This window comes from Cyprinus carpio, chromosome A14, assembly GCF_018340385.1.
Source record: "Cyprinus carpio isolate SPL01 chromosome A14, ASM1834038v1, whole genome shotgun sequence".
In the NCBI taxonomy this organism is placed as follows: domain Eukaryota; kingdom Metazoa; phylum Chordata; class Actinopteri; order Cypriniformes; family Cyprinidae; genus Cyprinus; species Cyprinus carpio.
Window position 1 is genome coordinate 15,148,291 of NC_056585.1, and position 25,496 is coordinate 15,173,786.

Genomic DNA, 25,496 nt, shown 5'->3' on the forward strand with positions numbered 1-25,496 from the left:
ATCAACAGCTCCGATTATGGACCCCATTATTAATTAGTTATCTGTAATTATCGCACACACATGTAAGCTGATTGTCTAGATGTCTGAAGAAATACTACTGATCATTTGGCATTTTAAGAAGGCCGAAATCTACATTGCACAATGTTGCATTTTCACCCTGCATTCCCTAATTGACAGAAAAACACAATTTTCCAAGGACTGATGCCATGTGCTGTAGTTCAGACTCCACGGTGGTTATTAAATACAATTCTAATGGGTAAGAAAACATTTTAACCTTCTCACCGAACACATTGCCATTTCATTCTTCTCTGCTGCTCTCTCAGATATTGAAATATTTGAAAACACATTTGCTCTGAACTGTCTGATACACCCGATTCTTCCTGTTTTGATACAGGGATCAATTTGTGCAATTATGAAAAGCAACTCAGATGGCATGCTTTCATTAAATTCTACATGATCACAAGGACATCTATGCTTATTTGCATACTCGCAATGCAATTATGGAAAATGATTATGGATTGCTGATTCAAATGCCTTTTCTTGTTTTCTTGTTTAGCGGGCTAAAATTTATATCTAATCCACAATAAACATCAAACACAGCCGGGGGCTTTTCACTGGCTATTAGGACATGTAGGTACACCATCTGAGCTCCATGCAACTCTGATACAAAAAAAAAAAAAAAAAAATTTCTGTCACATTTCATTTTCTTCTATGTCTTTCTTGTTATTGAATCAAGAAATGCTTTTTCCCTTACTGTAGAAAACAGAAAAGGAGATCCAGAAAATACAATATTCATTATTGATGTAATATTCATTACTATGTTCATTTTTTATGGTCCTTCTACTGAATTAAGTAAAAAGGGAGACACAGGGGTCAGACATGAGAGCAGTGAGATGTAAGGGTATATCATAATAGCTGTTGAGAGCCTTAAACTTTAAAATTTAAGAGAGCCAGCCTGCTATAGTATGAATGCCAGGTCCTTTCTCATGACCCATCCCTCACTGTGATTGCTTTGGCCTTTTTTTCCACGGTAAATATTTCATATACTGTTCGAGGTAACATGCACACAAGAGAAGCACTGATATAAAATATTGATGCAAACAGATGTTTAGGTTTGCATCCCTCAAAAGGTGTGCAGGCATTCAAACTGAACTGCATGGATTAAATCAGGCTTTATGTGATGCTGTTGAACACATGTGATACATGTATAGAACAAATGTACACACTGACAAATGAAGAGCAACCCGCAAAGTGTTTTTTACTGCATATGACACCGGCTCCTGAAACATCTCTATTCGAAAGGGGTCATGTACTGATTGTGTAAAGGGAGGCCACACGGAGGCCAGTCAACAGTTTCTGCGCTCTTGGCATTTGTCCTACTGTCTACAGTGAATGGGTTCTGTAATTGGTTGCAGCTCTGCAAAGAAATATGGGTAACTGTCTTGCACTAGTCAGATCATAAAGCACAAGGGACTGGCAGCATTTTGCCAGCCATCCTCCAGCCAGAGATATCACGGCCCTAAATGTCTCCGGGAATAAAAAAATTGAGAGTAGAGCATATCAGTAATCCAGATCTATATGCCACTCAAACTCGGTGTAACATGCACAATGACACAGCATAAAGGAGCTGCCTGTCAGTTTCTCCTTTGCTGCTATGTTTCTGTGCTGCAGCTCTGCATTTGATTGGCTGACAGCAGAAAAATGGGTCACATATTCCAAGGTTATTGTGTTTTTATTGCTCACAAGTGGTCTGTATATTCATTCACTGAAATGGGTCAGAAGAATTACCCAAATTGTCTTGAGGGTCAAAGTGTTTGTGGTAGAAATGGAAATAAGGAATAAAATATGTATGGACTTGAGTATTTTTTCACATCTCACATCACTTTGTTGAAGACAAACTGAGGTTTGCAGCAGTTAGAGCTAGTCATGCACCACCATGCCAAAGAATGGCTAAATGAAGCAATTGAAATGGGAAATGTGACCACTGGGGCATTAAAGTTGGCCATACGGTCAGTGAAACAGCATGCCAAACAAATTTAAAATAATTTCTGGTAGCACTGATTGTGATGTCATACATATCTGTAACTCTCTCTCTCTCTCTCTCTCTCTCTCTCTCTCTCTCTGTAAAACAGAAATATTGTGTAATTGTATACTGTATAAAGTAATAATAAAACAAAAGAATAATGCAAAAAAGTGTTTTTCTGTTTTGAGGTATTTCCTGTTGATACCACTTTTTGACTTTTTGACCACATTATGACTTTTGATTTGACCTTATCTTAATTTGTAATTTATCTTTTTGTTTTAACATTTTTTGTTTTATTTTGCATTGGAATGTAGAAAATATAAGTGAATTTGGTTAGAATTTAGTGAACAAGAAGTAGCAGAAATAAGTATGCCATTTAGGTTTATTTTCTCAAAAAGTATATAAACTGTGTCTCTGTGGTCAGTGCTATTATTGCTTTGTGCTCCTCAATCAGTCTGACACAGCAACACTGCCTCAACCAATGGCAAGAGTTTGGAGGTGGGGCTATCTGTTTAAAAACGAACAGAAGGTCAGATTATTTTTTTAAACTCCCATTTGGTGATGCTATTCTGACAAAAATTTCACACTTCTTTAACAATCAAAATATAATAATAATAGTACAAAATAAATCTCTTTCTCTCTCTCTTTCCCCATTTTAAGTGCTAGCTCTTTGTCACAAGAACTCCATTATTGTATAATATTTATTTACTACTGCAAATGGACAAACATACACATCTGTTCTCATAAAAAGGCAGGAAGGGGGGATAGGTCTTCCCATCTACTGCATCAGGAGGCTATTTCACGGTAATCTGTTATCATGTTGTTTTGACTGTTATTATTGGTTTCCCCTTTTCACCTCTGATTCATCACAGCGTCACATTTAAAAACAGTCTTCTAACAGATAGAAAAACCCACACACATAGTGCTCAAGGTCTCTCCATAACTGAACACATGGGTCACAAAATGAATGATTTCCTCCTCTCTCGCCATGTGTCCTCTCCCGCCCTCCTACCTCACGCAGACATAGACAGGGTCCCGCACAAATACGCCAGTTCACTAATGTCCTCCAGAGAGATGCCAGCCATTCCATCTGGGTGATTTCAGATGCAATCATCATCTCCATTACCACTCACATCAGCATGCTGGTGCTACTGGACATGAACTCCAGCAGATGGAGGTAGCAGTTCCACTCTATGTGGCGTGACAGTCTGCAGAGATGTTTGCCCAAGGTTTGCAATGCTTCATTATTAATCAGCTCGCGCATATCTTTCTCTTCGTTCTCCTACCACACGCTACCCTATGGTCAGCGGCGTCCCATAATTCATACAGCTACTTATGCTTCTCTGATGTGCCCAGGAGCACAATGAGCTACCCTGCAGATTAAAGGCTTATATGGCAGGTTACTCCCAGACCCCATCAGCATTCTAGCATCTCTCTCAGTCACTCTTTTTCTTTGAAATCATTAACATCTAATGTTCCCCATTGAGCTGCACACCACAACACAGATGCACATATGCACTTTCATGGAGCGCAGCATGTGCATTTCGCTGCTTAAAGACCCCGTAGCTCTGTTCCAAAACCTAGTGAGCTAGGCCGCATTTTAAGACATTTTAGGCGCTCTCCTATTGAGAAGGCTGTTTTAAGATGTTGGTATATTAATTATGCAACCTAATAACATATCTTCTCTTGGCTAAATTCTAAGGCAGCACAGCATGAATCCTTTGCTGAGGAGGCAACCTCAAAATGCATTGTAACAAGAAAAGTAAAAAAAAAAATAAAAAATCCAAGATTAAGAAGTGTTGACAAAAATATAAATAGCTGCATTTATATTTTTAAAAAGGAGTCATATTTATTGGCCTGTAGCATCAAAACTTGGAAAACCTTGTCTTAGTTAATGTACTTTGAGGTCACATATAAGCTATTGTAGGCCAATATGACAAATAAAATAGACTCAAGAGTGATTAGTCATATGACATTTGGTTATGACTCATGTTTGGATCTCACAAGCAAAGATGACAGATTTCAAATCACATTCTTTCAGTAGGAAATACACTGACGCAAGATGGCAAACAAAGCACGTCCACCAATTTCATGGGGTCTGTAACACCTGACGTATCACTCAATATTTTTTTCTTTACATCTGCAACATTCTTTAATTCACTTTTGTACCTAATTGCATTCGCCTGCGTTTCACTTTCATTCGGATCCAATAAGTCAAAATCCACAGATTTCAATTTCAGCTTAAGATAGTGTGCATATAGTTACACTCCATTTCCTTATTCTCATCACACTCTTCTCACAGTGAGACAGCAAGCTCGTAAATTAAATCAACTCTGAGTGGGCCGATGCTATTTTTACCACTATCATGAGACCGCCAGTCAATCTAGAAGATGGCGATGTTTTAAATGAGATATAGGCACACCGTATTGTAGGAAATGATAAAACAGTAATATTGCTAATCTCTCACTCTTTCTTGTGTATGAGAGCCATTTTTCAGTCTCTCTGATTTCCATGTTGACTGTGAAAGACTTTGAGGGCTGACCGCACAGCGCTGGTCACTGATAACGAGATAATCTGTCCCCATGCACAACGTGAGACTGGATGTGATGCATGAGAATACTTAGAAGGGAGTAGGACACCATTATCAGATTCATACTGACTTTTACACTCGTCCAGTTTTACACTCGGTTTCCAGTGACTTCCACTGAACATACAAAAAATAACTGGGAACTGTCTGCTCATTGGTTCTTGTGTGACGCCTAACCAATCACAATGCAGTAAGAATATGCACATATTACATTTGCACGAATTATATTTTAGAACAGATAGGAAGGTTTTCACATAACATTTACATAGTTAATTGTAAACTGTATAAATATATAAACAAATATAAAAAAAAATCTCTTGTTTAAAGATTAAATCTTAGCAATGCAGAAGTTTTCACAAATAACTAAACAGCAGGTCACACACTTATATATATTTAATTTATATTGCAGACATGACTGCGCTTTGTTCCATGCCACACACGAGAAACCTCTTCATCTCATGTGCAGCCCTTTCCCTCAAAACACTGCAAAATATCAGCTTGTTGTTTGAGCAGAGAAAATGAACCCTCCCGCCCGCCATTCTCTGATAGCTTGTGTAAATATACAGAGGGAACGACGCATGAAGTGCAAAGAGGGAAATAGAAATGTCACATTACATTTGGTTAAACAGGCACATGGAGATTTGAATGACAGGAACAAGAGGTCAAATAGGAGTGTAGAGGACAATGGGTTAATTGCATGTCTTTACCACAGATTGATTCCATGGGATCCAAATGTAAAGCTCAAGTTTTAATTTAAAGGATGAAAATAGCTGGTAAATTATTTATTTCACGTTTTCTTCTTTCTATGTAATTGAGTAAGTTCATTCTAACACTTGTTGGAAATGTTGCAGTACCACCGCAAATCCTCTAGGTGGCACAGGATTGTCATTACAGGGATAGTTGAGGGGACATATCTGTTTTCCAGAATAAAACTAAGTTGCCTATTCATTTAAAAATAATAGTTTCTTTGCTCTATGAACCTATGAACTCAATTGGGAGCCTCTAAACAATAACATAAAAGATTGTCACTGCTGCCTATAGTATTCACTGTGACCATATCACTCTCGCAGGAACCAATTAAAACGACTTATCACACGTCTTCATACATTTTAGATTATGTATCTGCTAATAAAGTTTCAAAAAGTCGTTCCACACATTACCAAGAGACAAAACTGAATGCCTGGAAGAGCAGCTTAACTTCTACATGGAAATGAGTCTTGTTCACTTCATCCTTTGCCAAGACAGGATGTCGAACTTCATCTAAAGAGACATTGAATGGTCAACCGTCAAAATACTTGGCTGTGCCAAACTAGCAGATATAACTGCTGGAATGACTTGACTAAGCTATACACATGTTTGATGGTAATTTGTAAATATTCTAATCGAATAAAGCTAATTTAAAAGTTAAAACTAAAAGATACATCGGCCATGCGTGACAAATGCTCACAGGAAAAAACAGCACTGACTCTTATTAAACAAAAGCACAAGTCTCTTATGTGCTTCCCTCAAGTGCAGTAAGTGTAAAACTCACCATATGTTGGTGATAATTAATGCGTACAAAACTTAAGTATCACATTTTGCAAAACACAAGCTTTATATTTGCTGTAGAAAAGCTCCCGAGACCTGCATGCAGATTTCAAGCAGCTAATTCTGTGTGCACAAACCACCAAGGAAGAAATTCATCATCACTTTTCATCTTGTCCCCAAACTCCACAGACATATCTTGTATCTGCAATTTTTTCGGTCAGCTGAAACCCTGAGCACAACGAGAAATTAATGACACAGTCTAGCATGACTTTGCCCACGCATTACATGCCTCCCTTGCACAAAGGCACCAGCTGAGCCAGGGTCACAACTATCACGTGATTTAACACCTGTGCTATGTGCAAACCTGATTTAAAATCCAATATAAAATGAATACAACTTCCCCATCTCATTCCACTCATGGCAGAGTTAATAGCTTCTGTGTGTTCAGTAAGATACATAGAAACGTAGAAGTTTCTCATCTCATTTCACATTGATGTTTCTCCTTCAACAGTCTTGCAGGGTAGTGTGTGTTAGTGGGTGGGTCTGTTAACAATTAGTTCTGTATTTGCACTGCGCCTGTCTGCGCAAGAGTGCCAGTATTATTCTGTTAAACCTGTGTTACGTGATAGCATGTGTTACCTTCTATTGCCACAGCAGTCACACAGAACTCAGAGCTGGATGAGGGCGTAAACACATCATTAAACAGACTCACCATGACAACACAAAAACTCCCTGCTTCCATAATCAATGTAACAATGCACAATTGAGATTTAGCTTACAGGATCTTTTCAAATTTTGAATACGATCATACCAATTTCTGTAATTTCATGAAGCAGGATGGATGTTTTAGTGTGCAACAAACCATTTAATACCACAAAACATCAAAGAATTCAAGGGTATTTTTTTTTTGTTTTTTGTTTTTTTTTTTTTACTAAAATGTCACTTCCTTGAGGGTGATGTTATTAAGAATACAGATTTTTGTTGTTGTTGTTGTTGGTTTTGTTATAAATTAGTCCACAAAAATTAGAAATTACAACTCTCTTGACAGTTTTGTTGTTCATACTTATTATGTTTGATAACAGCATTGTTAATTTGGCATCAACTGGAGACACTTTAACCTGTAGTGTTTTCTCAATTTGCACAATTATCACTGCAATCTAAAATAGCCATGTGCCCAGTGGTTCATTGACTGCTCATACCCTAATCATTGTATGCTATTATTTTTCATTGCCTTTGGACATTTTTTATTAACATGAATGTGCAATAACATGACCCTTTAATTTACTGACATGTAGCTTAAAGGATTGCTGCATGCATCAAGAACTATGAAAGAAGATTTATGCAAAGAACACCAAGAGGTTAAAAAAGCAGTTTCTTGCGGGTGCATGTCCATATGCATCCATAAATCTGAGCTTTCACTCATTAAATAGCTCTCATTGAAGAGGAATGTCACGAAGTGCATGTAGCCTATATTATTTCAGCGATACTTATCACATTGATGGCGACAAATATCTTTAGAGCCATCTAAATGTCTAATTTTAAGTATATAGGGATGTAAATGTTTGTCATGAAGAATGTGAACTGCTATTAGACCAGTCAAGAACCAGATCTCTTAACTGAGATAACTGGGTGTCCAGACATTGGAGGGAGCCAGTGATAAGAAGGTTATGACCCAGGGTCAAAGTGCTTAGATTGGACCCTTGAGCAAACTACAGTTTTTCTGATTTATTATTTGCATACAATTATTGGAAGTTAGAAAGAAGGAAAAAAATCCCTAAAACCCTAAATGTCAGGGCTAAATATCTTATAGTGTGAAAACACTGCAGTCGTGTCCTCATTTTAAGTTTAGTTTCATGTGACTTGATTATTTTTGAATATGTCCTGCCCATTTCTCAGTGGTACATCCAAAAACAAATAAATCAACGGTTGTGTTTGCAGTACAGTGACTGTTCTGTGGCATTCACTCTCACGCTCATCTCAGCTATGTGTGGATGCCTTGTTTTGGATGAAAATCGGAAATAAATTTTGCTGCATGCTCTAAGTGGGCAGATCATAGCTGCTGCAAGCACTTCACACAAACAAATAAATCATTATGAACAATCAGTTGGTGAAAAAAAAAAAAAAACTAGTTAGTTCTTTTTTTTTAAGCTTCAGATGCTTTTTTTGTGAGGTGATGAGATTTGTTATATCGTGCATAATGGTTAAAAATCCGGTATTGCAATTGAAAAAATTCCAGGTTTAGGCCTTTCAGTCCATGTACTATAATCAATGTGCCCTTAAGTGAGGCGCTCAACCCTATAATACACTTTCAACAGTCAGGTATTGGAAGTGAAAATATGGAAATGGATTTTTAGTGATAATGTATAAACCTTTCAAGACAGAACAGCTCTGCGCTGTGAAGATGTTAACCCATGGTCTCCGTAGAAGCCCAAGTCAGTGTTAATTTTAAATACAGTACACTGCTCATAGTCCCAGAGAGAGATCCATCACTCATAGAGCATTGTAGATGATGTAGTGGTAATTCACCAAATGTTTTCAGTTTGCTTTATATAAAAAATGTTTAAATAATAGCAATAGTAAATAGGTTCAAAGAAATACAACTATAATATTATAATATTCAGTATTATAATATTGAAATATATTGCAATAAACTTAAAAAATATTCAATACATATATATTTCAATACATAATTCAGTGACTAAATTTTGTTTCTATTGTGCAATTCTATTGATTCTAATGATTTATATTGTTTCATGTGATATTGCTTTTGAAATGCTTTGTTGTTTAAGAATTTTTTGATGAATAGAATGGGAACACATTGTTAGATGAGTTGTTCTTTTGAAAATAAAATGTGACACAAATCTCCTAGAACCCAATACATATGTACTTCAGTTTGGATAAAAAGCATCACCTCATTGACAAATGAAAGACTGTATGCATGTGTATGTTTGTGCACAGTGAACAGGTTTATAGATTTTGCTCTGCGTTACAGGAGCTGCGTTTGTCTCATAAGCTTTAATGTGAAACCACAAATCCTGTCAGATCGTATTATTCAACTTTGCATCAGTACTACCGTGATTAGATTGATTAAACTTGGCTACAGCCTTTGAAACAACAAACCATGCATTTTAATCTATACAATTAAATAATTTTGGCCTAGACTCACTTTATATTTTCTGAATCCCCTTTGACATCTTTACTAGTGGTTGTACAATCTAATGTTACAGAATATCTTAATAGTCGATAGACTTTTTTATAATTATGTGTTTGCATTTATAAAAATGTAAAAAATAAACTTCCCCTTTATAGAGTAAGATTATTGTGGAGGTTTATTTTAAAAATTCATCACCAACAGCTCATCTAAAATCCCCATCCCAGTTTCTATTGATTTCCCAGGGATGATGAAACAAAGATAAATGGTTTCATATTTCATGACTGGATGAAAGCATATTTTATGACTCAAGGGGAGTATGTTTACATACACATTTACACATTAGTACATGCAAGCAGTGGATCAAAGTCTCACTACCCAGTGTTTTTATGAACTTTTTTTTGTATTATTTATTTATTTACTTATTTTTAGGAACTGCAAAAACAGCTCTTATACTGTATATAGCCTACTACCAATGAGCACAAGACATATGATATATGTAACAAAAAAAATACAATGAGTATTGAGTAAAGTTTGAACATTAAATGATTTACATTTCTGTTATATTCCATATGATCTCTATTTAAGATCAATTTAAAAATAGAAAAGTAAAACAGCATTTAAGTGAAATTCAGTTTTTTTTTTTTTTTTTTTTTTTTCATGGACAGATAACACTTTACCTTGTCAGTCTACCAACACAGACGTTGTTCATTTTAAACTGGAAAAATAAAGCACATCAAGATAAAGAAGCAGTTTAAAACGTTGATGTTCACTGCCAAGTTCAACTGAGGCAGCTAAACTGATTAATCAAAACTGACAAGAATGCAGATGAATTTTGTTTACTCTAGATTTGTGAAATTAGTTTATGTCAGTACTGAGTGCTGAACCTCAGCGCCCTCTGCTGGATATGAATGATTCTATTCATAATGACCTTGCTTTAAAACCCAGTTAGCTGCCTTATTTGTTTGGCAAATTTTGGACCTGATATGCGTCAAGAAAACAGGGGGTTCAAAAAGTAACAAAATAAAAGGATTGGGGATCGCAATCTGTAGGCTTGTTATCTTGCCAAACATCTTCCAGTACTACAAGGCATCATATGATCTTTCTAGGCATGTGACCACAAAGTAAAACAGCCATACTCTCTATTTAATTCTTTCCTTTGGGTCATTCATCTTTGTGTCATGTCCAATATTTTCTCTGTGATTTTTTTGTTTAGTTTTTTGTGTGTGTCTGTGTGTGATGAGAGAATATTTGCCTGAAAGCATGCATTCCTCAGTCCTTTGAGAGTGATATCTGAATAGTCTGTCTCCCTCATCCAGGAATCTTGCAGTTTATTGTTTACATTTTGTGACAGTAATCAAAGATTGGTTATGCATTGCAGTTTAACAAATGTTACAAAATGAAATGCAAATTCACAGTTTTAATTGCTTTGGTTATCAAAGACAATATAAAGGAACACAAGGAGTTTTCAGTTCTGCCGGAACAAAGAATAAACCAATCTTCTTACGCTGATTACTATGAATGAGGACATGCATTATTAACATGAATGAATCCACATGTATCAACAATTGCAAATTACCTTCTATAATCAGCAATCTTAGAAAAGAGAAGCATTGAACCAACTGTGAAGTAATGAGTCGCACCAAATTGGCAGTTGAGCTGGAGATTTTGACGAGTTTTTTTTCATGATTACGCTGCTCCTGAACAAAGCCTTCACCTTCTCCTTGAAGCTCATTGATTTGAGTGAATTATTCATTTCAGGCCACAATAATGCCAAGGTCAGTTCTGTTTTTCATCCGACCTTGTCACAGCGAAAGTTACTTTAGGTCATAACAGGGGTCTATAAATTTTTTTAAGCCCAAGGACCCCTTTGGAGACGTAGCATCATTTGATAATGACACTAACATCACAAATCCATTCAAATCATTAGACTTATACTCGTACATAAATTACATTTTTAATATTTTGCAATGTATTGTGTGACAAAAGTGTGTATACTTAACAGATTCACCGTAAATAGTAAAATGTTATAATATGCCGTACATAATATATATTACAAGGGCTAAGGCCATGACTAAAGATGTCAGAGTGACTGAAGATCATTTGGTCATTGGTCGCCCTTCCAAATCACAAGACATGCAATCAACCTCAGGCTAAGCCACCCATAACCACTAAATGTTTCTTCAGCCAGTTTATCATTTTATGGGCGGCATAACCATAAAACATGCTCTGCTCACTCACTCACCACACATGCACACACATTATTTTATTATTAATTATTATGATTATTATTATACATCAAAACAAAAATACTGTACCCAATCGGACCATTCCTACCAGATACTACAATGCTCTTTTGCATGCACAGTTAGACATATGATTTGTGAGACAGTATGAACAAAATCCATAAATGCATGCTATAAAGTTTTTTGGAGTAAACTTTTCTCACCAATATCCTTTCTGTTCTGCAGGGGCCATTAGTCCTGTCTATAGACATCTGTAGAAAGGATGAGCACCTTAAGTTACTTTTTTTTAATCTGTGGAAAGGAAGTTTCCAGTCTTTAAAGGATGTGCTCTGTTCCCTCAAATCTAAACAAGATGATCGGAGTGACTGTTTTTACAGGAATGCAGTGGTGCTGATACTTATCGAGATATACAGAGATAAGGCTTTATTTTTAAAGTGTGCACACATTACATAATCTAGAACATAATAGAACATAATCCATAAAAGGGCTGGGCAGCAAGATCAATTAAACAATTAATCTGTACAAGTTTAAAAAATAATGAACAGTGATAATGCACAGCCAATCTGACTATAAGCTTAAACTGCATAACATGGTGCTCGCAACGCCTAGGTAATGGGGGTTCAATTTGCAGTGAATGCATGAACTTATAAAATGTATACATTAAACTCACTTTGGATAAAGGCATCTGCCAATATTGCTTGAATGTAAATTATTAAAACAATAACAGGTCTAATAAGATGTGCATTGCAACAGGTAGCAACTCAAAGGCCCATGACAGCAGATAAAGAAATTCATTGTGAACACTGGAGTTTGGAGCGTCTTGCGGTGATGGACTGCACAAATGAATAATCAAACTTTTTTTTTTCTTAAATATTGAGTGTGATGGTGATGGGTGAGCTTAGAGAGAGGACTCTAAAAGGGTGGAGACATACGCATCTCTTCAAACAGCCGTAGTGAAGGAGACAGACGCGCAGAATACGCACAGAAGCTCCAGCCTTTGGGCATATATGTAACAGTATCTCAAGAGACCGAGGAAGCATCGGCAAACTGAATGAAAAAGCAAAGCAGATGACAACGGGGCGATAAGTGACACCCGAGAGAAGCTTTTACAACTTTAAACGGTTTGGATATGAAGTAGAGCGCTGCGTAAAAGCTTGCGTAAGCGTGCGAAGACCAGACTAAGACGACAACTTTTCATAGTTATTTATTAATTTATTAATTTATTTTTTTTAAGATGTAAAACAACCTCGGATATTCTTTGCGCTTCCGAATTTGCAAATTCGTCTAACTTTTCGTGTGGGAACCGAACCATCCCCTCCTACAGCATCATTGACATCGCGTCTTTCATGAACATCTTCCCCACTATCTACGGCATTCTGTGTTCAGTTGGAGTTTCTGGCCAACGGTTTGGTGATCTATGCTGTGGCATCATGCAAGAAGAAGATGGTCTCTGATATTTACGTGCTGAATCTGGCCATCGCAGAACCTGCTTTTCCCTGTTGGTGATGCCGTTCAACATCCATCAGCTGGTCAGGGACCGACAGTTGGGTCTTTGGCCACTTCATGTGTAAAGCTGTGGTGGTGGTGGACGTCAGTAACCAGTTTACCACAGTGGGCATAGTAACTGTACTCCTGCATGACAGGTGAGAGTTGCATGCATTTGGGAAGTCAGAACTTTCCAAGTGCCCTATATACTGTGTTCATACTATATTACAGTTTTTTGCAAAGTAGGCCTTAAACAATAGGAAAGTAAAAGCAGAAATGAGATCTCACTGATATTTCATCAGCTTATCCTAAACTGCATCACTTCTCAAATTTCTACGCTGGAAAATAAATAAATATATAAATAAACTCAGGCCTCCCCAGCAAAAAAATATTTTGAAAATAAAAAAGTTATTTTTAAAAGTGCTCTATAAATTCACAATGTTTTTGTTAAAAAAAAAGTTACTGTCCAACTAAAATATTTCAAATAAAATAAAATGTTCCATGAACAATGAATTACGTTTTTGTGCTAATGTTTTGAGAATATTTTAAAGAGACAACTCTGAACAAATGTTCTGTTAACATTGCAGGAAGAACGTTTGTTCATAACTTAGAGAGAATCTTGTATATAATCAAAAGTCTATAATCAAAAAGATTTCAGTGTGAACTCAAAATATTTCTATAGATGAGCATATTGTAATCAGTCATTTTTAATAAAAAATCTTGAAATTACTGCAAACATAGATGTGTTTTGTGTGCTATGTATTTATTATCGGCAATAAAATAAAACCCAACATATGTATAAATATTTACTAAGATTTATACTTTTTTGTATTTTGCATTTTATGTGAAACTACCACTTACCAAAATACGCTTCCTTTTTGCTAAATATAAATATATAGTAATACATAGGCTATTGAATTTCTTTCTTTGACATGTGACATGTTCTTGACAGGATAAGATAATAAATGTGCTTATGAAGTGCATCAGCTTTGAGGTCCAAAAGGATAGAATTCTTTATTCAAACTTTAATTACAGAGCACGTAGTATTTTCAGCAAATTATATGAATTACAGCCCAGTTGCTCATCACTGTTAATCAAACTCTAATCTAGATGTTTCTATTGAATGTATGCAAAGAAAAAAAAGAAAAGAATGAAATCAATGCAACTCTTACAACCTGTGATCCATGCTGCATGACCTTGAAAAAAAGAAGCCTGCCGCATCGATCAGTTTTGTATCTTTATTGTATTTTTGTATCTGGCAAGACTGGACTACAGCAACAACATTGTGTGACTTTGCAAAACCCTCTTACTTATATTTATAGCACACAAAAGTACTTTAACACACAATATCTCTCCACATACAAATGACCACCATACAAATACAGAGTGGCAGAGGAGAGAGTTTTTGCTTAGTTGTTGGTAACAAAAAGACATATGAGTCCCCCAGAAGGCCTCTGCATGATTACGGTGATAAAGCTTCCACTATAACACTTTTTGCATATAGTGTCATCGGCTGTGCTGTATTCCAACCCAAAAAGATTTTTTCTACGGCGGGTCACGCTTAGAATTACTTAGATCTAATATCTTAGCTCCGCATTTTCACTCTTATCTTTTGCTAAGCAAACATAATACCACACTAAAGGCCAACCTTAAAATCACTGTTACTATGTGAGCAATACATTAAACATGAAATCAGACACATTCTCTTCCCTTTATAAGAAACTAGCAAGGGAAAAAAACAAAGATTGTGTCGATGATAGAGTATATGAAAGCTGTAATACATTGACGTATGCAGAATACTTGAAAAATGAAGTTGAGTGTTTAGACTGTTCACGAGTAAAGTACAATAATCTTTTGAGTTTAAACCACGCATTTTATTTGATAGAAGAATAAAAAAACAGCAATTGCAATTTCTTTATAAAGCTGTCACTTACTGTACTGTTTTTGCAGCTCTAGTAGCATGTTTTGCTTTCCAAGAGTGAAGACAATTCAGCGTTATTTGTATAGCTTTTTCACAAATACATATTGCTCCAAAGCAGCTTTGCATAAAATAGTGCCTTAATACCCCCCAGCGAACAAGACAAAAGGCAGCTGTGGCAAGGAAAGATGCTAGAATGAGGAGAGATAAATTAGAAAGAAGACCAGACTCAGCTAGGAGACGCCATGTAGTGCATATGCTACACAAAATGTACGCGCTACAAACATTTAAGTCAAAAGTATTAAGTCATCGTAAGATAATATGATGTTTATATATATCTATATATATATATATATATATAAGATAAATTAATACTGTTAATTCAGTAACCATGCCAGTTAAGTTGATCGAAAAAAGTGACAGTAAAAACAAATTTAAAACATTACAAAAAGATTTCTATTTAACATAAATAACATTTTCTATCAAGCTTTCAAAGGATCCTGAGAAGAAATGTATCACAGTTTCCAACAAACAATGAAAATAAATAAATATTAACAAGCAGCACAACTGGTTTCAACGTTGATAATAACAAGAAATGCTTCGTGCCGCTGCAAATCACGGTCATGAGTATTTTGAAGGATCATGTAACACTGAAGACTGGTGTAAAGACTGTATGAAAATTCAGCTTGCAGGAATTTTTAGGTGCGGAATAAAATGCTATTTGTACAAAACATCTTACAAATTAGAATTACAGTCTTGTTTAAAAACTGTACTAAAATTTCACAATGACTGCATTTGTGTTCCTGTATTTTTAAGAGGCAGTATTTGTAGGAGATTTATTTTAAAAAAAAAAACAAACGAAAATTTAACCGATGGACACCACCACACTTGTGGAATACATATAGTTATGTACGCCTAATATAACATAAGTTCCCATAATTATGTGCACGGGAATCTATTCCACATGGCAAAATGGAAGGTCAGGGAATAGTTGCTTATGCACAAGTTGGGCACACATACTAACCTAGAAAATGTATTTTACTTCAAGATAGTCACCTATCCTCAACTTATACACAAATCATATAGGCGACACGTGTGGTTTCAATGTATCCTCTTGGTTTGCATGAATGTCACTAATACCCTATGAAGTGGGCGGACAATCTATATCATATAGTTTTACAAGAAGCGCACTAAAAGACACAAAAAAAGTTTAATTTCCTTTCTGACAATATCTCAATACTAAAAACCAGTAAGATATATTTGTCCCCAAGGCAACAAAAACGAGAAACTAGAATCAAATATAGCTTTGTGTTTTGACTGGTGTTCTACCAGATATTTGTATCTCGGCGAAAAAAAGTACCCTATTAAATCGCACAAGTCCTACTTTTGCTGTTAGCCGTATCAGACAGTACAGTTTCCTTCCATTTCCACACATCTCGTGCTCACGATTGCCCAGAGTACAACAGTCTGCCTCAAGACGAGGAGACTTGCATCTAGGAATCAACGAAAGCACAATTTAAGGCCAGGTGTATCGCAGCGCAAATTCCAAACGGATCCAAAGCTACGTATAGAACAAAATCTGGTATCTACAGCAACGGTTATGTGCATTTCAACTTGCACTTGATGTGAGGAAACACATTGATGCAGCAAAGAGTAAAAACACGTAAAAAAAGGACATTAACACTCGAAAGGAGCGAAGCCATTTTCCGCTTGGGTGGCATGTAACAACTTCAACCAATGTTTCATTGCTTCTCTCTTTTTCACGTACGTTGCAATTGTACATCTTCCATCTGATGAAAAGAGGACCATTCAGTGGACCATCAAGCGTTAACATGATGGTGTGGAGTGGGCAGCTTCCTTCTGAGCCATCCCAGTCATGTATATACACAAAGGTCACTCGTCAAAAAAGGAACATGGCTAAAATCAGGATGATTAACCTGATGGGATTCAGGATATGTACTGGTACACGGGGCTTTTTTGACCCAGTCCACACTGGCGTTGCATCGTCTCCCAGGCATGTATTAATAATTACATTTTACACGCTCAAACCGATACCAACGTGTTTCCTCTTCCATTACGGAAGGGTCAAACGCACTAGCAGTCAGTGTGGGCCCAGACACGTGCCACCAAAGACAGGTGTGAGGGCGAGCGACCTGTTTCCTGGTCTGCTGGTCCCCCTACCATGTACTCCAGGATCAACGCGATCTCGAGCATGAACTGCATACCTGCACGCCTGTACATACCAGCGACTTTGTGTACCGCGTACCATACACTCAGGCATCTGCCATAAGCTACTAGAGCCAAGCACGTGCGGTTCAAACCGCTTATGCTGATGGTGTATGTGCCCCCCCGAAAATCCATCTACGCCGGATCGCCTCTTGCCATAACAAAAGCGCTGCTGCTCCCAGCATAAGCGATCACCCACGATAGATACACAGCCAAAAAGACAGCAGGAGCGGTCTTATCGTGGTAGCGGGTGGCAGCCGGCACAGATCACGCAGCAACGACCAATGTACTGGTCATCTATACACCGCGTCGAGCCTTGCTAGGACGTTGCTAACGACGGAAATAACGAAAGAGGAATATAGTGGCGTGATGTCCTGCACAAACAACTTGACTGCATCAAGCTGTACAGTCGCATTCATGGTAGACTGTGGTCTCCAAAGAGGGAATTTATAACGAATGATAGAAAATGGACAATTGACACAGTAACATTGCAGGGAGACATGAAGGGCAGAATCAGACAACGTCAACTGTGTTACGGTCGGTGTTGTGTCACACTATGGACAAGCTTGATTATATAAGGTTCTGGTTTAACTGCTCTTCAGGGTTACTGTTTAAATCTTATCTGCCGTATTCATTGTTAAACTGTTTACATGTATCTGTTTTTTGAATGGTTCACCCAACCAACCAAAAGTGTTGGGTATCAGTAGACTAGCTGGCATGGTTGGGTGCTGTGTGACTTTTTTTGCCATAATAAAACGACCGTTAGAATTTTTTTTTTTCTTTTTCCCAACGGCACCAATTTCTAGTAGTGAAAATAAGAAGACTGACGGAATTCAAGCTTCAAATAGACAAACAAAAACATAAACATATTACGACTAACAAAAGTATACTAACTAAGTGCTAGCGTGTTGTGTATTTTCAGTTCGTGAAAGTCTTACAATATGATTTTGTGTGAGGAAACAACTTTTAGAGATGACATTTTAATGAATGTCATTGATATTAATCGAGGTCAACAGGCGATTGTTTACAAGGCAGATCAATTTAATTCAGTGAGCTGGATTAGTTCAGTGCTTTGTAAATGAACTATACAAGATTGCCGTGGAGTGACTGACTCGTACTGAGTCAGCGTTTGAAACAGACTCAGACATCAACCTAGTCATCCAATGAAACACATTTATTTGCCAATTAGCTATGGATTACGAGGAATTTTGAAAGTTTATGAAACGTATCGGGCCTGACGTCATATAGGGATGTTATTTTCGCATAGACCTAATATTATGATGGTTCTTTTTCACATGGAGCTTTAAAGCTTCAGTGCTTCGTGTTCATTGAAACTGCATGGCAGAGAAATCAGTATAATTCTGAAAAAAGGAGTGCCTTTTGTGTTCCAAATAGAAAAGAATTTCAAAACAGGTTTCAAACAGGGAGCATAATTTACTCACATGAGTGAATAAATGATGACAGCATTTCTATTGCTTATTCTCGCTTAAAGACAATGGTCACAGGATTTTTGTAATATAGCATTTGTGGCTTTTTTTTGCATTGTTAGGGAATGATATGAGAATGACAAGGTCAGAATCGTATAACTGTCCTTTAATACAGACATCAAATAAAATGTCTACAGTATGTAATATGTACGTTTTGTGTGTGTGTGTAGGGCACGTATGTGTTAAAAGAAGTCCAATACGTAAGGGTAAAATAAGCATAAATATGGTGATTTAAGATAGGTCTAACTCATAAATATGACATTCGATGGCATCTCTTAAATTGTAAATATTGGCTTAACGTTGTAAGCATAGATTTGCTAAATATAGTACATATACATTTGAAAAATGTTTTGGTTTCCCGAAAATGGTGCTCCGAATTGTTACTGGACCCTTGACCCTTGACCATGATGTAGTCTTGTTGTAATGCATGTCTGTTTAAGTCTTCACTTAGTACATTGTACCAAGACATAAATAGCCGTGAGCTTGTATGCTTCTGAGCATTTATTACATGAATGCACACAAAGATATCCAGTGTTGAAATCGTCTGTGTGGTTCTGTTTTCCCGTTTTATTTCTAAGACGCCCCTGCGGCCCATGTGAGAACAGTCCTGTTCACTGTACCGTGTGGACACTTAAACTATGTGTGACTATGTCACATTTCAGTCTGCCCACTGCCCAAGTCAACAACACTTATGATGCCTGGCAAGTAAACAAAGAATGCAATTATGTTAATATATATTTTGTCGTGCATTGACAAATACATGACAATTTTTAAGTCATTGCAATCAGAAGCAAGAAATGCTATACTTCACGATCAGTGATAACATATACCTCCTGTTTCTTGTCTGTCCATCCTGAAGGCTTTTTGATTTAAAACATTGACCCTATTTGAATGAAAAATCAAGTAGTTCTTGTATCACGCTGATGTGTGCCATTTGTAAATAAACAACACTGATTACTTGTGAAGCACTTAAAACAATTCATCTAAATTTTTCTAAATTCGCAATCAAATCTAATTTTGCTGAAAATTGACTGCCCCTCATGCTATCCAAGAGTAGATGAGTTTGTTTTCTTCATCGGAAAGATTAGACTCTGCAGTGAATGGGTGCCGTCAGAATAAGAGTCCAAACAGCTGATGAAAACATTACAATAATCCACAAGTAATTTACATGATTCCAGTCCATCAATTACCATAATGTGAAGTAAAGATCTGAGTCTTTGTAAGAAACTAATCCATGAAATTAAGATGCTTTTAAGACGGGCTTATGCCAGTGAAGTCATCTCGTCTTAATCTGAATAATAACATATGAATACACAACGCACAATTAATAAGGAATATACACAGATCAATCAATGTTTACTTGTGAAAACACTCTACATCTAAACAAACACTGCAGTAGTTTTTTTTATGGACTTTTTCACTGCCATGGAGGAATTGTACTATGGATTATGGTTAAAATTAATTGTTTTATGGTACTGTAATAAACTAAAAAAATGTTGTTGTATTTTCATTGCACAGAAATGTTACTCTTAAACCGCAAATTTATCTATTCAGTCTGCGCTATGTAATTACCATTTACTATAATGTAGTAAACAAAAGAGTATATAGTCTGATGAATCACATTCCAGTCCATATATCTAAAATAAAATCACATCATCTATTGCCTGTTTAACTGTTGCACATGTTTAGGTGGTTTATTCATAATGATATGGGCAGCCCATTTCACGAGCCACATTATGTCCTGTAAGATTACTCTGTAAAAACAGGCTTACCAGGTGCAGCTTAAGTTGTAAACATTCTTCCCTCATGATGTTTCCCTATTCTGCTATAATTAATCCCCTCATAAAAGATGGGTGGATGAACTGAAAAGCCATGAGGATGAAGTCAAACGTCTCCCCAGTCGAGCATATTTAAATCATCACTGAACCTTTATTGGCAAGTTCAGGAGCTCAGAATGCAAAAGCAGATTTGACCACCTCTTCATACCTCAAAACACCAGAGGCTTTTCGTCTTAAAGAATAGCCTGTCTCATTTGTAAAAGCTTTGGATAAAAAAGCATTTGCTAAATGGCTAAGTGTAAATGTGGTCCCACTATCTGACTGCAACATTTCAGAACTTTGCATGACCTTCCGATAAATGAAGGTATTTTAAAAGCATGAGCCACGCCTGCTGGTATTGACATTAATTTATCCAATATAAAAATCATCACAAAATACCACACAACAAAAGTATAAAACATAAACAAAAACTTGCATAAGAACAGTACATAACAAGCAACCATACACATTATGTTGACTGCTTGGAAATCACACAAAGTATGATTACAACAACATAATTAGACAATGACAAAACATAATCTGACACATAACACTCTAACACAAATTAGCATCGGATAGTTAACAGCTACTTTTACAACAAAACCTTAACAACATAACATAAACTGCCAAATTTAATTACACATAAATAATACAACGCTAGGTGTTTGCTAACATCCCGGGTGTCCTTATGTGGTCAGCGCTACTGTGGTCCGCGTTATGGAAATTAGTGGTCAGATAACCACTGAAGATGTCTGCAGATGTCTATGTACTGATGTAGCTCTAATATATTTATCAAATGTATTTAAATTTACCCGAGCCTGTGTGGTATTTGTTTAGGCCATGGCTCGATCATTCTGCCATTGTAACTGGGCTTTTTCTTCCCAAACATGATAGTTCTATAAAAAAAAGTAATAAAGACGTCTACATGCAGTTGAGATTAAAAGAAGATATGAAGGAGACTGCACATAATGAAATCTTTCAGACATCTTAACTGAATTTTATATAAGATCACAAGTGTATGATCGTAGTAGTGGCTGCCTTGAAAATCACACACAGGCTAAGCTCTGCACCCATCCATTAAATACAGCCTGTGGTCCTTTTAATCGGTCTAATTCATTTGAAGGCCAGACACACAAAGATTTTGATCCGATTATGATGATATTGAGATGGTTTAATGTCTTTATAAATGTAAGTGGTGCTTCAATCATGTTCTGCTTCAGCCCTCCCTAGAATCACAGCCAACACAAATCAACTTGCACCTGATGAACTCTCAAACGGGCCTGCATTACTCCTACATGTAATATCATACTAATTAGGAGCCATTTTGCGATGGTTGGATAAAACCACGAGATCTGTGCTCTGTTTTTCTTTCTGTGACTAAGGCAAATCTGCTCAGACCACACACACCCCACCACACACACACACACACACCATGCTGAGTTAATTAGTTTCATACAGCCAAACAGTTTCCACAAAAGCAAAAAAAAACAAATGAATGAAGGCCTTTTATCAGGAGGGCCAAAAACTTATGTAAGAGAAACAGTGGTGTGTATACACCATAATTGGCCTGCACTGACCAGAATGAAAACTATCTAACCCCTAAAAGATATTTTAGAAATGGCACACAGAAGCAAATCCCTTTGCGTTGTATGTCCTTGTGCAGTTCAACTACAAAAATGCTACAGGGTATTATCATCAAATAAGAAAGATAATTTTTCATTGCTTCCATGACTATTCTTTAGAGATTACTGTTTGAGAAGATTGACACTAAATTTGAGAGAGAGATTTCTTGGACATTTGGTGTAATGAATGTGCATAGAGACGAGAGAGATGAGGAGAGAGAGAGAGAAATAAATATAAAGAAATCCCATGAAGCCCTGAGCTTCTTTCTCTTCCTCAGCAGGAACTGGAAAAAAAAGGATGAAAAGGTACAAAACAAAAGAAAAATTAAACACATCAGTGCACATCTCTCCCATTACTTTCAAGAGGTCATATGCAATGCAATGTTGTCATGCTCACCGAGGGAGAAGAGAGCAGATGGAATGGGCCTATCCATGACAATTCATCAGTAAATCTTTTATTTAACCACCTGCTTAACCAAAACTCACTTGCCCAGGGCTTGTATTGATTTTTGTGATGTTAGATGCTAATGTGCTTTAAAAGAAATAACGCTGGATGCTTCCGATCCCATAGGGCAATGGACGTCATCTAAAATTTGATATAAAAACTAATATGCTACACAGCCAAAGGTCAGGTTCAAGTGCTCTACACTATCATTTACATATTAGATGCCTTATTCTAAAATATTAGCTAATGCACAAAAGTCGTGTATAAAAGAAAAGAAAATAGATGTAGGCATATGGGACTGTGGGCGTTGAGTCATCCACAGTGAAAACAGCTGATTACAAATGTAATCACTGATCAGTTGGTCCATGTTCTTAAATTAAATATTTTAAAGTTGTTGTTTTTTTTGTCTACATAAACTAAAAAATCCTGTTAATCAATGAATCAAAAAAAAAAAAATAAAAAATCAAGATTATCCAATAAAAATAGTTCGAGCTCTAGTTTAATTAGGTACTAAGAATTAACCTAGGAATTTGGAATCAGACATCAGACAATACATTTATACACCTCATTATCACAGGAACTGAGGAGTTCTAAATAGCATTTCCACAGCCAGACACAAACGTTTTGTGATGCCTTTTAAATTCAACATGCTTTGAAATGAGTAAAACACCCTCATTTGGAAACATCACTGTTTGTGACTTTTATCCTGCACCACCCAAATAGACACTTTTGATGGTATTTTCAACTGGTTTTAGAGCACTGCCAGTTTACCCAAGGCTAAACTTCTAGGGTTAAATGATAATTCTATTATCATTTTCGCAGTTTTTGAACTACATGATTTTCCAAAAGCCATGGAAAACAAATAGTTTTATACAGAATGACAAAAGCTGCTCTTTTTCAAATTAAAAACTGATTTTTAATGGCAGGCTCTAAAAATGATGGAAAATTACAAAAGACCATAAAAAGTACCATAAATGTGGTGCAGTCTTCTTTTGTGCTATATTCAAAGCCTTCTGAAGCCCATATAATTATGTCAACAGACTATTTGCCCACCATCTGGCTTAGAGCCATTTGGGTCACTTTTAATGTGCTTTTCAGCTATACATTAAATTATAATGACTGTACAGTCAGAGGAACAAAAATATCTCTAAAGCAGTATATTTAAAATATGAATACAATAAAACATCAGGTTTGAAGCAACTTTCCAATTTTGTGTCCTTCACCACCAATGTATTGGTGGCACTGGATAACAGCTGCTACAGCAACGCTTTCTTTATGAAACTACCTTTTAATGACATTGAAATATCAGGAAAACAAGAATGATAATATCACGCAAGTAGTAATTAAAAGGTGTGCATGCTGGCGTTTCTGTGTAACTTGTTAATAACGTGTTTTGGTAGACAATGTGTTAAATTGAGGGAAAGAAAGAAAAAGAATGATTAATCTTAGAGAGGATCAGGCCTCACATGAAGTCAATCCCTTCCCCTCCACATCGCTCAACAGGAAGCCACCATAATGTGATATAACACTTCAAAGAAAATGTTACTGCCTCAAAATTCAATTCTAGTCCAAGGGAACACTTTCAAGCTAAGAGCACTGAAGCTCAAGGTTTTTTTTTCTTTCTCACAAGATAGATTCATGCTGAGAACCAGAGTCCCACAGAGATGAGCAGTGTCAAACATGAATGAACATGACCCTTCGACCTGTGCCTGAGAAAAAGTTTCTTCCTTCAGCACTAAGCTGCTTTAAAATGTTTTCTTAAAGGCACAGGTCACCAATAGTTTCTTCTGTATAACACAAAAGCAGAAGTTCTGTAGAATATCCTGGCCAATCATTCAAAATAATGAAAGTTAAAAAAGGACTGGAGATGTGAAGTTCACCACAGTAGTCATCATGTCTATTTGGTTAACCAGGTGATCCGATTCACAAACCCAGTCTGAATGATTCCTTTATAAACCAAACCTAATGATCCAGTTGCAAAGGTTTTATCAGTAAAAAAACAACTAAAAATGTGGTCTGTTCATCACACACTGTTATCATAAGTATATTTAATTATAGTAATTATAGTAACACTTAATTATAGTCTGCTTGTATCACACTATTATGGCGCTTTTGCATCCTACATAAGTTTGACATCCCCAGTTCCCATTCACTTTAACTATTTAAAAACAAGCATGTTCCAAGTAAAAAGAGAGAGATAGAGAGAGAGAGAGAGAGAGAGAGAGAGAGAGAGAGAGCCATACAGGTTTGAAACCCACAAATTCAGTTTTTTGTACAAACAGCCCAATTCCAGCTGAAATAAATTGTATCTCAACAAAGCAAACCAAAGCATCCAAAATATGATGTGCTGCTGCCTGTTACTGACTGAACCGAAGGCTATATCAATATATATTGATTTTTGTCATCAGAACTGTTCCTTCAGCTAAAATATGATTGATTGTGTGTCAAATTATGTTGATAATATAACACTAGAGGGCAAGACATAACCCCTGGCAATTCAGAGTGAAAAATCAGGCAAATACAGCTCTTAATTTAATGAGTACAGAATGAAATGTCTGTATTTGTTTTTTAATGTGTACTTTTAAATAATTTTAAGCAGCAGGTTATGGCTCTGTCAAAAGATAATTGGCTCTTTTCACTGTAAGACAACTGCCATATTGAGCATTATGATTTCTCCAAATTAATTTTTTAGACAACTGGATAAATGAATAAAATGACAGAAGCATCATGAAAAAACAAAACAAAACAGACTATCTGTTCACTGTGGATAGGTAGTTATCAATCTTATTCACAACGTATCACTGATGAGTGGACTTGGATCAATTTAGCTCTCAAATGCTAGTAGCAGCAATTCTTTTAGATGAGCTACTGAACGGTCAGAGAGAAGATTCATTAAAAGCATCTGGAGCAGCAAAGTGTAAGGACCTAAAGCTCTTAGAAAGAGGCCTTGCTGCACCCAAAC

At 36.4% G+C, this 25,496-nt stretch overlaps 1 pseudogene; it reads left to right on the forward strand.

Annotated features, from left to right (window-relative positions):
* The first annotated feature begins 12,123 nt into the window (after positions 1 to 12,123).
* LOC109089316 lies at positions 12,124 to 17,153 on the forward strand (annotated as a pseudogene).
* The last annotated feature ends 8,343 nt before the right edge of the window (positions 17,154 to 25,496 follow it).